Raw genomic sequence first — 10,850 nt, forward strand, 5'->3', positions numbered from 1 at the left:
TCCAGAATAACCTGAGGAATTCAGTAATCTGCAAATCAGTCATCCTAGCTACCTGCACTTTCTTCCTGATTATTAACCAATGAGTTGAACAGTCATGTCTCCCTTTCCAAGGTTAGTGAGAATACATTTATTTCTAGCTCTTAACCTTGCTTAAATCCAAGACAGGACCTTTTCTTCTGAACAAATTTCCAAGTACAGTCATCCCTCAGTATCCTCTGCCAGGGATAGGTTCCAGGACACCCTCATCCTTGCCTTCATACCAAAATCCCCAATGTTTAAGTCCCTTAGTCCACCATCTATTTCCACGGGTTCCGCGGATTCAACCAACCACAAATCATGCACTATATTTAGGATCTGCAGTTGGTTGGATCTGTGGATGCAGAACCCGCGGATACTGAGAGCCAACTGACAGTTTCCTCAGAAGCTCTAGTTGAAGGACCTGATCAGAAGTCATCTAGATTAGTTACCATAAGTTATCTCAGAAGGGCAGGATTTTAGCTATGGTGTCTGGGGCATGGAGACATGAGTTCAGAATGGACTTATTTGAGATCATTAATAAGGAACACAACTCAGAAATGACAATAAGTAATAATATAAATAAATCAGTACCTGACACATATTGAGTAATGAACGTGTGACGAGACACTTTGATAGGCATTTTGACGTATTAGCTCATTTGATTCCCTATGAAGACAATAGTCTTAACTCCACATTTTAAATGAGAACACTGAGGCCAAGAAAGATTATTTAATGTGCCCAAAGCTAGTAACTAAAAGAGCCTGAATTTGAAAGCAGAATCTTTAGGAGTGAAATCTGTTTGGTAAAGAAGAAATGTTGACTGAAGGATGTAAAGTGAGAAGAATGTTCTCAAGTCAATAGGTTAATTATGGACTTCCTCCCTGTGGAAGTCTCCAACCTTTAGGAGGCAGGCCATGCCTTATAAATGGAAAGAAGAATGCAATTTATAGACTATGATGTTGATATTTTATGTGACAGGACAATGTTACTGAGGAAACTCTCAAGACATACTTATTATTTTTATGTGTTAACAGTGCTTAGAATATCTAGGATGTAACAGTCTTGACCACCTTTTACTCTGCTCATTGTTTTAAGAAATCTGAAATAGTTAGGATGGGTCATCTGGGAGTGATCAATATTTCCTACAGGGCAGTAATGATTCTAGAGATCATCTGATTCCATCTCGTTTTGAGAATGGGCATCCAAATACCATTTGGTGATGGTTCAAAGTAAGGCTTTCCATTTGTATTTTTTTATGTCCTCAAGTCTCACTTCGTTAGAGTAGGTACAGTCAATTCTCTGGGTTTACCATGATTTGAGACATCTAGCGAGTGGATGACAAAGGATTAACTTCTATTTACTGCCTGTTATGTGTGAGGCACAGTATTAGACTCTTCACATACATTATTTAATTTAATCACACAAAAATCCTACAAATCAGTTATTGTTCTAATTTTTCAGGTAAAGAAACTGATACCTAAACTGGTTAAGTAACATGTCAATGGTCATACAGTTCTTGAGGGATGGAAGAAAGACTTGATCTTAGCTGACACTAAGTCTAGGATATTACACTTGATATTTTGCTTATTTCATATATCTCATTAGCTTCTGGAAGGGATATTATTTCACTTCTTTCTTTAATTTTTCTTTGATTTCTTTTGTCTCTCCCTTCCTTCCTTCCTTCCATCCTTCCTTCCTTTCTTCCTTCCCTCCTTCCTCTCTCTCTTTTTCTTTCTCTTTCCCTCCCTCCCTGCTTTTTTTTCCTCCTTTTATTCTTTTCCCTTTTTTGTTAAGTGAAAAGAGGAAAGAAAGACTGAGTACTTTTGACAGAAGCTTCTTGGATCCTTTCACTTTATTATATTTTCAGGCACCCTTTCAAATGAATATGTATTAAAATAGCAACTTGCACAAATGTCAGCTGATGTCATCTCTCTGTTTGCCATAATTTTTCCAAGGAAAATTAAATTTGATTTGTTTTTGTTTTATTGTTTTGGCCTGAATTTTATAGAAGCCACTTCAAAGGATTTTGCCCAGTCTTCAAAATGGCCTTGTCTCAAGTACAGGGCTGGTGAGTTTGACCTTGGAGGTATATTGTCTGTTATTGAATCAGTGTCTGCTAGAGCTGTCTGGGACTCTTAGAAACTGTTTTTAGAAAATGAGTCAGAGACTCAGAAAATGAAGTCAGTTATTTAATTTTTAAAATGGGGATATTAATAACACCTACCTAATAAGTGGTTATGAGTATTAAATAAATTAATATTTGTAAAGCATGTTGAATTGTGACCAGCAAAAGATAAGAACCATACAGTGCTTGAAAAATAGATGTAATAATAGGTGTCTATAGTCACAGAGTGAGAAAGGCACTGCGGTTTTCTGCATAAATATACCTAGGTTCCAAATCACTTGTATGACTTGGGGCAAATTTTCTAACTTCTTGGAAGTGCAGTTTGCTCAATCTTGAGAACATGTGTGATGTTTTGACTCTATAACATTATTGTGAGGGTTGAGTGAGATAACACAGGCAAAGCGTAGGGTCCCTGCTAGGAGCCTGGCATGTGCCAACTAGCATTAGAGAAATTTTATATTTATAATATAACTGTTTCTGCTAGGGTTTGGGGGTGGAATGCTTAATGTACTTTAGGCCAACTCAAGAAAATCTATTTAACTTGAAAAAGAAACATTCCAGAGGTTACTACTTTACTAGCCAGCAGGAGGAAGGAAGAATTTCTTCTTGACTGGCAACAAGCAAGCTAATGAGAGACTGTCACAACTCAGCCAATGAAAAGCCACCTCACTTCAAACTCCCAGTTTCCTCTGATGGACTCTTTATAACTGCCCCTCTCAACTCTCCCTTCTCCTCTATAACAGAATTTTCCTCTCCTTCGTTCTCTTGACTCGCCTGTGATTTGCCATAGATTGTGTCTCAAATTGCGATTCTTTATTCAGAATAAACCTGAATAAACCTATTTTGCTGGTAAAATAACTGGCTGTTTTATTGTTTTAGGTCAATACTTGGGATTTTTTACATAGAAAACAATGCTACCTGTGAATAAAGATAAGCCTAAGAGGATGAGGACAGTGGAGCAAAGAAGAAATTAGGGTAGAAAAGATAAGATGAAGCCAGAAGTGAGGTGGTTGCATATTGCAGTGATAAAACTCTCTACTTTTTCCCCTTACTTTTAAGAATTTCTGGTACTTTAGTATAAAATTTCACAGCTTTCAAAGTACCTTGCCACACCTTATCTTGTAGTGTAAAGAGAATAACCATAATATCAACGTTTTAATTTTTGGCGGGGAGAGGGCAGGATGTAAGGCCTAGATTCAGAATGCCCAAAGGTAGTGATAATAGAACAAAGAAAGGAATCCCAATGTGTAAAAGTTCAGGGTCATTTCACATATACTCTATTTCACAATAGGATTATAAAGTCTCTGTGGGGAAGGGGTCATATTTTGTATTTGTTTTGTTTCCCAAATTTTGCTCACTCAGTATCAGGCATCTGTTATGGCCAAGCACATGCACATTGATTTGAATGTCGTCTTATTTTACACTGAAGTCTGTAAACAGTGCCAAGGTGGGTTAATGACAATTTAATGTAGCAGAATAGGAAGACTCAAACTTGTGTTGTGTTTCCCATTGCTTTGTAGAAGTAGCTGTTCGTCCTTGGGGATAGAAGACTAACTCATGCATTTTCAGACTAATCTTATTCCCAGAAAAGATAAAACTGCTATCTGTTGATTCTGGGACCTAAAATATTTTATGCATCCTAGTCAATCATTAAATTTCCTTGTTAAAGAAAAAACGTGGAGAAAGACAAGTGGACAGTGGTCCTAGGGTTGAGAGTAAAGGGCTACTTCACTTGGTAGGTTAGGAGGAGATTAGGGGAGCTCTTCTGAGATCGGGAAGGATGATTGCACTTCTGGTTTTCTTGAGTTAGTGAGACCAACCCCCAATAGCATACAGGGAATGGGGTCTTAAAAGAAGAGGAGTTCAGGGTCACAGCCAGGGAGCCACAGGGTGCCTACAGGAAGGGCTGGTGACTCTGTGGCTTGTGCAAACGAGGAGAACCGGTGCAGCAGATTGAGCAATGGTGATGACGGTGAGGAGCCGAAGAAAAGGCTCCTTCCTCATTTTTGAGTAATCCTGAGAGCTTCTAGTATGTTCCAAGGTCATACAAAATGACTAATTAGCGTAGTTAAGTGAGAGTTTGAAAGGACATAATTGATTTGCAAATATAGAGAAATAGGATTGTTCATGCACCTTGGGTGTCAAGGAGCAATTCATACCCATCACACCAGCTAAGTGCTGAGTACGCCAGGTACCATTTCTCTACGAAATATGTATTTGTCTCCTGAGGAGGCACATGGGAAAGCTTTTCAAAACTAGCTGTCCCTTATAATTACCCAGAACATTTGCTAAAGATACAGAATTAGGGGCTCCATCCCAGATGTACTGAGTTAGAATACTGGTGATCGAATGGAACGGGGATATCTGTATTCTTCCTTTCTTGTCAGCCCTGCTCTGATCTGTGGACTGCTAGTTGAGAACTCCTGGTCAGGTGTTAAAACGGTGGGTTTTGGGTTCAGACAAGTCTGGGTTTACATTGAAGCTTAGCCACTAATTTTGGACAAGTTACCTAAATTCTATGAGCTACAGATTCTTATTTATACAATGGGGATAAAACTGTCTACTTTGCAGGCATATGGGGAGACTAAATGGGATACTGTATTTAGAGTTTTCACTTCAGTGCTCAGCGTCATCATTCTATTTAGGGAGCCAAGTGTTCTTGGAATTTCTGAGTTCGTCCACCCCTTTGGTGTCTAATCTAAAAGCACTCCTTCATCATAAACCTGTCCATGGCTTCATCTGAAATTGTTCTAGGTTCTGACTGGCAGGTGAGAACACTGAGAATGACACATTTGAAATGACTATGTGTCCTAATCTCTGATCCACTAGAAGCCGTCTTGGAGATAACACAACTGAAGGTGATTAAAAGATGCTTCTTCTGAGCCTGAATCTTTTCTGACAGCCTTATATGAAAAGTCTCCTTTGTGTTTTCCAGAAATTATACCATAGAAAGATTAAGCCATTAATCAGGTCCAATGATTACAGATGGGTTGCTTCAGTGTTCAAGGATATATGGGATGGTGGTTTTCTAAAATGGAAAGAATTTAAAGTTAAAGGACCTGGACTTGAGCCCCATCCTTCCTCCTTTTTTCCTTCCTCCCTTCCTCCCTTCCTCCTTTCCTTCCTTCCTTCCTTCTTTCAAATGTATGGACTTGTTAATTAAATTAAAATTACTGCCCTTAGCCTACTTTCTTTTTCTATAAAATGGAAATGACAACCCCTTCCTAAACTGTCACTCAAGAACTTCTACAAGGATTAAATGAGATAATGCCTCATTTTATAAACTATAAATTTCTATGTAAGAATAAATAGAGTGTTTATGTTTCATGTTTATGTCTTAGGTGACTCTGGAATGAGAATGTGTAAGAAAAGAAAAAAAAAACCATTTTTTCCATGTGTTGATTGCCCGTTCATGAAATCACTTATCATGAAGCAAATATTACTTGAGAAGCTACAATAGAACATAGACTCTACTAAACCCTTGCACTTGTACTATTTCATTTAATTTTACATCAGGCTTGAATGGTAGTTATTATCTTCATTGAGAAATTTGAGATCCAAAAAAAGATGAGTAATTAGACCAAGGTCACACAGCCAGTGGCAAGATTGAGACGCTAGCCTGGGTCTGTCTGATCTTAATAAGACCAGGCAGTACATGGACTTGAAGAAAGTGATTTTTAAAAGGTGTTAAAACCTTGAGGTGCTTTGGATGTCTCAGCAAGATCCCTTACTGAATAATAAGAACTTTTTGACTCTCATCACCTCTGCAAATTTGCATCTGGTAAAATCAGATATTTCTTAACCCTTGCCCTAAACCGATGAAGTCATACAGACCTAGTTTAAACTCATGTTTGAAAAGATGATAATTCAGATTCTTCTGTCAGTTACAGCCCACCCACCAGTCACGAAGTAGAACAAAATGTGGAGTGAGATTTGGTGAAGAGGGTGACAAAGACACCTGTGAGACTGGGGCAACCGCTAATGATTCAGTCAGTTTCTATCATTCTCAGAATGTCAGGGGCAGAAGCAGCTAGATTTTTAAGGCAAGCATCACAGGATAATTGTGTCATCATAAATAACTGTCACACTAAAGTCCTTGGAGGGTGAAATTCAAAATGACAACTTGGGCCCCAACCATGACCTGCATAGTTGCAAAGCCCAGGCCAATCTTTTTCTTTTCTTCTTGTCTCATGGTAGGAGACACATCTCATGGTAGGAGAATGTGGGAGGAGGTTCTCCCATGAAGTCCTGTCGATCTGCCCTGCATCTGCCCTGAATCTCCACTCTCACTGCTCCATTTGGGTCATTATACCTATCAATCACAGCTGCTTCTCTTCTTCTAAGCTCTTGGCTTCAGCACCCTCTGGGCTTTTGACAGTAACACTGTTATAGCTTCTCCATGTGGGGTCTACAGGGTTCCTACTTCCAAGGTTCTGCCTCCTTTTCATCATCACTTAATGAATTGCTGGATGAATCCATTCATCCAAAACCCCATTGGGTCTAAGAGAACCATGCTGGGGTTCTTGGAGTTATAAGATGGAGGGAAATAAAGTGAAGCAATGGAGTCCATCATTTATTTTTATCCAATAGATTGCACCTACTGAAGAGGGTTCCATGGCATTTCTGTTTGAGTCCCAAGATTTTGTCACCCTTTGGTTTATATGTAAACAGCTACAGAGGCTTGCTTGTGATTACTTCAAAAAAACTCCATACTGCACCCAGAAGCATTGTTTCCTATTCTAAACTTTTAGGTTCCATAAAGTCACTTGGCTCTCATATATGATGAAATAGAAAAGTGACATAGGTTTTGGAATGAGTTCTGACACAAGCAGGGCCAGCTTCATGGGCGTATAGCCTGTGCAGTAGCCCACAACCCATGCTCAGAGGGTCCTGTGCTTGGCTTAATGCTCTACAGTATTTGTCTTGAAATTCTTAATAATTTTTTGACTAAAGAGGACTTGCATCTTCATTTTGAACTGGCCCCTGCAAATTAGGTAGCTGATCCTTCTTTTAAGCTTATGACTAGTTATGTTTCTTAAGGTCTCTGAACCTCAATTTTCTTATCTGTAAATCAGGAACAGTGTAGTTATACATATCTCGGAGTGTTCTTGAGCAGAATAAATCAGATATAATAGCAAATTGGCTAACAAAGCTTTTGCACACGCATAGTCATCAAGAAATCTTAACTTCTTTGCATCTAATCCAAGAGGGAAACATCCTCATTAACATCATATTAAGTCAACACTAGAACATTGGTTATATGTGTGCAAAGTTTAGTTTTGTGCTGGAGAAGATGATTATTTAGATTTTGCTGTTGTGAGATTAGTTTAAATAAGAAGTAAAAATGTTCCCTTTTCACCCAAACGCTACTTGTTTGAATCAGTGTGCAGACTTGGTAAGCAGAGTGGTGAGGAAAACACTGCAACAGAGGCAAAGGCTAAGAAATCAGTCAATTCTCATTATGGCCAAGCCAATACCAGGAGCACTTATACTTCTCAGGGAAACACTGAGCTTGATCAGCTATGGTTGCTAGCCAAGGATAAGGTGAGTGGTCAGAAAAAAAATGTAAATAAGAGTAAAGAATACAGGAACTAAGGTTTAATGACATTTAAAAAACTTTGTGTCTAGTGCTGATCTAGCTGGTTCAAATGCATTATTTTGTTTAATCTTCCTAAAAACCCCATGAGGTAGATAACATCAGTAGTATCTTATAGATGAGGAAACTAAGCTCACAGAGTATTTACAATTCTAGAGAACAGCCTAGAATTGATAGTATTGGGAGTCCATATTTTTTAAAGACAGAGATAAATGGGGCAATGAAGATTATCTGGTAGCAAATGGATTTCATCTCATGACATAACTAATTTTTTGGTAGGGCTGTGTTAAGAAAGATTCTGAGACTCTATCTGCACTGGGAGGTATAGAGTGTCTTGATCAATTAGCAATGTCTGCCTTGGGCTTTGGAAAAGTGGTGGTGGCATGTAAGGCAGAGATTTGCCATCTTTGATCTAGTCTTCTCATTTTACAGACTTAGTCATTTTACGTCATGACTAAGAAGTTACTACAGTTACAATTTATAATGTGAACTACTGCCTGAGCCTGCTTTTAATCCTGAAGTCACTGATGCTTAGAGCAAGGTTGTTTCACCGACCAGGCAATCAAACAACCAAAAAAAGTAATATAAAACAAAAAGGAATAAATGTATTGGCATTTCAAGCATTAATAGGAAAAGTATTAGAGCTTAGAGGGTTCTTTCTAAGGTCAATAAAATCAAAATGTAGAGAGTGCTTCAGACTTTAGTATGCATCAATAGCCCCTAGAAGGCCTTAAAAACACAGATTGCTGGACCCAACCTGCAGAATTTCTGATTCAGTAAGTTTCTGGGGTGTGGCCTGAGAGTCTGCATTTCTAGCAAGTTCTCCAATGATGCTCTGGTATGGGACTATGCTTTGAGGGCTTCCTATTAGTAACTTTTCCTTGACCATTGATCTGATTCCTCTTAAAATAAAATTAGTTATTCAAACATGTATTTTATTTTTTTTTATAAATCTGGGAGACTCAGCCTGCCACCCACATGGGATTTGTTAATAAGTTCTGAAAATCATCTCAAAATTTTAAGATTTAGTGGTTGCTTCAGCAGCATGTATGCTAAAATTGAAACAATACAGAGAAGACTTGCATGGTCCCTTCACAAGGATGACATGTGAATTCATGAAGCTTTCCATATTTTTTGGAATCCCTTGTGTGCTGTTGGTAGGAATGAAAAGTGATACAGCCACTATGGAAAACAGAATGGAGATTCCTCAAAAGTTAAAAATAGAAATACCATATGATCCAGGAATCCCATTTCTGGGTGTATAGCCAAGAGAATTCAACATAGGATCTCAAAGAGTTATTTGCATACTCAAGTTCATTGCAGCATTACTCACAACATCTAAGAGGTAGAAGCAACCCAAATATCCATGGACAGATGAATGGATAAAGAAAATGTGGTATATACATGCAATGGAATATTATTCAGCTTGAAAAAAAAAAAGGAAATCCTGTCACATGTTACAACATGGATAAACCTTGAGGACATTATGCTAAGAGAAATAAGCCAGTCACCCAGAGATAAATGCTATATGATTCCACTTACATGAGGTATCTAAAGTAGTCAAACTCACAGAAACAGAATAAAATGGTCGTTGCCAGGGGCTGAAAGAAGGGGAAATAGGGAATTGGCGTTCAATTGGCATAGAGTTTCAGTTTTGCAAGCTGAAGAAGCTCTAAAGAGGGCAATGTGAATATACTTAACACTACTGAACTGTACTCTTAAAAATAGTTAAGATGGTAAATTTTATATGTGTTTTTTTACCATGATTAAAGAAAAATTGCTAATTTAAAGATAACAGTAATCCTTGGTTGGTGAGGCATCTAGAGAGAAGCGGAGAAGTAGCTCTTTGTGGCTACTCAAATGTGAGCTGGGGACTTATCCTGGTTCCAATGTTAGCAAGCTTTCCCCTACCTGTGGGCCTACGGATTCCTAACCTCTCATATAAGACTCTTTAAAGCACTCGTGCTTGGGTCCAATCCAGAGATTCTAATTTGGTCTGTAATGTGACCTGGATGGTAGGATTTTTGAAAGATCCCCAGATGGTTTGAATGGTAGCCAGAGCTATAAAGCATTGTTTGGATCAGTGATTCATAAATTATGAAAGGTTAAAAAGATTCTCTTGGGGGTTTGTCAAACTATATATGCTCAGTTCTCCTCTATTCTCTTCCTCACAGCCCACGTAATTCTGGTTATCACCCCCCTCCCCTACCAATTGGAGAAATATAGCATTAGATGATTTCTAACGCTTCTTTCAGATAAAATACATCCATGATTACCCTTTTCTATGGTAGGATTCTTCTGTCAATGAATTGGGCTGGATCTTATAAGAAGACATTCTTTTTTTTAAACCTCAGTTATAGGGAGTTGAGTTTATCATCAACTGGGTTTGCACATGGTCAAGATTACTATTAATATTGGTGGAACAGTCTTAGTTTTGGCTGTGTGTGTACACAAAGCCCACCCATCCTTTTAAATCCTTCTCAGTCAAACTTCACAGTTAAAGCATAGCGTTTAGGCTTAAAATCAAACTGTTGAACTATAACAAAATTCCAATGTTTTGCTTGTACATTGTTTGACAGGCTATGAATAATTTAGAAGATGATCTGAAGAATGAAGGGATAAAGTTTCATTGAGTTAACATTTGTGTGGAGGGATTAGGTCCTGCCAAGGGCGATTTCCTAGGCTCCCTAAAAATCAGTGTCATAAAATCAGAGGGTACCCAGACAATCCTAAGGAATTGTAACTGTATTATTAGGGTGTGCTCATTACCAAAAAAATCCCAAATGGAAACAACTCCTCACATATCCAGCCATTTGTAAGCCAGTTTAGATACTCATGAAATCAGAAACTTGCCAACATAGGAAATGGGACTTGCCAACTCAATGCTATTTAATATTAATTAAACTTAATATAACTCAGTTATCTGTTTTTCAGATATTCCCAAACAGAATACCAGAGAAAAAGAAATAACACTGCATTCATAGTAAATGTATATTTAAATTACATAATCATAAATGTATTCATAATTATATATGCATATTATGTAATGTAAATTATCATATATTCTAGATTTCTGAATATTTCTAGAGTAACTGAATAGGAGGAATAGAT

The 10,850-nt window shown here is 37.9% G+C and overlaps 1 non-coding gene across 1 annotated transcript; it reads left to right on the plus strand.

The window, feature by feature from the left end:
* The first annotated feature begins 8,771 nt into the window (after nt 1-8,771).
* On the plus strand, nt 8,772-8,874 carry LOC137751655 (U6 spliceosomal RNA). Its single transcript, XR_011070905.1, has one exon. It is a non-coding gene; the product is annotated as a U6 spliceosomal RNA (small nuclear RNA).
* Nucleotides 8,875-10,850: the final 1,976 nt, after the last annotated feature.

This window comes from Eschrichtius robustus, chromosome 17 (assembly GCF_028021215.1).
Source record: "Eschrichtius robustus isolate mEscRob2 chromosome 17, mEscRob2.pri, whole genome shotgun sequence".
NCBI classification, from domain to species: Eukaryota; Metazoa; Chordata; class Mammalia; order Artiodactyla; family Eschrichtiidae; genus Eschrichtius; species Eschrichtius robustus.